This window comes from Dioscorea cayenensis, chromosome 14, assembly GCF_009730915.1.
Source record: "Dioscorea cayenensis subsp. rotundata cultivar TDr96_F1 chromosome 14, TDr96_F1_v2_PseudoChromosome.rev07_lg8_w22 25.fasta, whole genome shotgun sequence".
NCBI lineage: Eukaryota > Viridiplantae > Streptophyta > Magnoliopsida > Dioscoreales > Dioscoreaceae > Dioscorea > Dioscorea cayenensis.
The window spans coordinates 16,300,819-16,304,174 of NC_052484.1; the positions used below are offsets into that span (position 1 = coordinate 16,300,819).

Genomic DNA, 3,356 nt, shown 5'->3' on the forward strand with positions numbered 1-3,356 from the left:
TCAATTGTGTCCCTTTGATATCGAAGGTCTGGGCATAATCGATAATGTCCGCTGCTTTTCATTCTGTTCTGCCAAGTTTTCAGATTCTTCTACTCCAATTCAAATGATTAGACTCGTTCTCTGCACAGTGTTCCTTTTCCCTTCTATGTATACGCTCGAGATCGGGACCTCCTTCAATCAATAAACGGTAGGGGTTCCCTTGGGTCATAACCTGAGGTGCACCAAAAGAATAAAAACAAAATCAGAACGATGATTAAAAAGAAGATATGAAATAGAATGAATGAATAGCTAAAAACCAAGTGCAAAAATATCTCTAAACGCTTACCCTAAGTAACGGGCGCCAAAAACGTTGACATCGTCCGCAGTATGCGTAAACCGCAACCGCACAAGTGTCAAAGTAATAATCCCGTGATGAGTGGGTATCATATCTACAGCAGAGTAGGGAATAAAGACACTTAAGTTGTTTCTTAACTAATGTTAAAGATGAATAGTGATAAGTGTGATAAAATATGAAATAACAGAAATAAAAGTGATTGCTTCCCCGCAAATGTACGGGATCGCCAGGGCAATACCCTCATGCGAAGACACAAGGATCGTATTCCACGGGCTAAGGATCTCCTATTACCCTTCTCGAGCTCATTATCTAGCCCAAGATCTCAAGTGATGGATTTTACTCAACTAAATGCAATTAAAACTAAAACAAGATTATGACCAAATTAGAAAGAACAAGCAATAAGCAAGCAAGTCAATGAGATGCAAAGGCCTATGGATGTGGATCCCTTGAGGGGTTATCATGCAACATGGATGACGATCTAAAATATGCAAGGGTAAAATGGACCATGAGATTCCAAGATTAGAACAACCCCAATTTCTGGGCGATTGAACCCCTAATCCCATACGAATATAGATAGGAATTTCTTCCAAATCCACATTCCTACGATTGCATTGAGTACAAGGAAATCTCGCTTAGGATTAAACCTACTCTTCTTCGGATTAAACCTACATGGAGGACTCACCAAACACCAATTTCACCGTGATGATACAGCATCCCCTTTTAATCCATTCATGACCCTAATACATGCGAGCAAATTACATCTACATGCATCATTCATAAAAAGAGCTACGGATTTTCTCCTTAGTGTAGCACTTAGCATGAAAAACAATGGATTAAATCTCAAAATTACCTCAAGCATGGAATTAACAAGTTATCATCCAACATACATGATAAAACCCCCAAGGTTCACCAACACCCGGTGGCCTTTGGGGGTCTAGTGTGCCATCATCCCACAACAAGTACTACAAACAAGCAAAAACATGAAACAAAAAGCATAAATGACACTCCCTAGATGAAATGGTGGAGGAGGAGGTGAAGAATGTGCCGAATGACGCTTCCCCCGCCAAAGGAATGCCAAAGGACGCCTCCTCTAGTCATGGGTCTCCTTCCTTCAAATCGTGGTAGATCTCCCCTTGAATGATGTTGTCTTCTTTGCCTTGAGAGTCTTGGACCCTTGGGCTTGAAATGATCTTCTAGTCTCCTTGCCCTTCTTCTCCTTCCCAAGTTTGCCCAAAATCTCCCAAGTGTTCTCCCCAAAATCGGCCAAGAAAAGGTCTAGCCAAAAAGTCCCCCCATTCGATGCTCAAGAGATTTCACGTAGCTTTCGAGGTTTCTCAAAAATAGAAACTATCTCGTTGAACTCTTCAACAGGCCGAGTGAGTCGAGCATTCACCTTGCCAAATTGTGCATCCATGCTACTAGTTAGACTATTGAACCCGCTATTGGTACCGAGCATGAACTTGGCAAGGACCCTTCAAGAGAAAACTTCCTCCTCAAAGGCTAGTTGTTGGAATTGAGATCCTTGAGATGGTGCACCTCTTTGTTGCTATTGGCCTTGGTTCCATGAAAAATTTGGGTGGTTCTTCCACCCTCGATTGTAAGTCGAGTTGTACGGGTTCCCTTGGTTCCGCTGCCTCCAATGTAGTCAACATTCTCAATTGACGCAACTGAGGAGCTAGAAATTGGACATTGGACTGCATCATGCTCACCACCACAAGTATTACAATCATCATCGATTCTCGACCTCTAACCATCGCCCATAAGAAGATCAAGCTCGAGTCAACACATCAACCTTCGCGCCAAGGCATCATTACTACTAACTTCATAAAGCCCAGCAGCCTTTTTGTGTAGATCCTCTTGAGGCCCAATGTGATTCATTGCTTGCCATAGATTCAAGTAATTGCTCGGCCCTCGCCGGATACTTGTTGCTAAGGAAGCCACCCAGCAAGCATCGATGAGTTGGCGTAGTAGCACAATTCAGCCCATTATAAATGATTTGTACTCTGCATCCATGAGGCAAAACCATGGTGGGGGCATCTTCTAAGGAGATCCTTGAATCTCTCATAGGCTTCAAACAACGCTTTTGGACTCCTTGTTTAAAGGCTGAAATTTCTTGTCTCAACTTCGCCGCTTTTGTTATGGAAAGTATCTCCCAAGGAATTTCTCAACCATATCCTTCCATGTTTTTAATAGACCCCGAGACAATGATGTAAGCCAACGATATACCCCATCTCTAAAACTGAAGAGAAATAGCCTCAAACGGATAGCATCATCGGACACCCCATTAATCTTGAATGTAGAGCAAATTTGGAGGAACCGGGAAAGGTGGTCATGTGCATCTTCATTTGCAAGACCATTGAATTGAACCGAGTTTTGGATCATGCCGATTGTACTTGCTTTAATCTCAAAATTGTTGGATGCCACGGTCGGTGCTTGAACACTAAACTCATCACCCGTGAATTGAGGTCTCTCATATTCGGATAAAGTGTGTCATTCTTCGGCCATGACTAAAGACAGTTTATCCTCAATTTCAATGTTTTGTGTACCCCCTTCACCAATTTCTCTCAATCTCCGATGTAAAGCCCTCTCAATCTCACTATCCGGTGTAATTAAGGTCGATGGATTTGCACGTGTCATGTACAAGCACTTGCAAAACCAAGAAGGATGATAGAAAGTTAAGATTAAAAGGAAAAGAAAAAAATAACAATAAAAATGAGTAAAGAAATGAAATGGCTAGAGTAATAATCTAAAAAGTTTCCTAGAATTCTTAAGATCCCCGCAACGGGCGCCTAAAAACTTGATTGCTTCCCCGCAAGTGTATGGGATCGCTATAATACCTCGTGCGAAGACACGAGGATCGTATTCCACGGGGCTAAGGATCTCCTATTACTCCTTCTCGAGCTATATCTCAGCCCAAGATCTCAAGTGATGGATTTTACTCAACAAAATGCAATTAAAACTAAAACAAGATTATGACCAAATTAGAAAGAACAAGCAATAAGCAAGCAAGTCAATGAGATGC

At 41.9% G+C, this 3,356-nt stretch overlaps 1 non-coding gene across 1 annotated transcript; it reads left to right on the top strand.

Annotated features, from left to right (window-relative positions):
- Positions 1–2,353: 2,353 nt before the first annotated feature.
- LOC120276549 lies at positions 2,354–2,459 on the top strand. Its single transcript, XR_005541266.1, has one exon. It is a non-coding gene; the product is annotated as a small nucleolar RNA R71 (small nucleolar RNA).
- Positions 2,460–3,356: the final 897 nt, after the last annotated feature.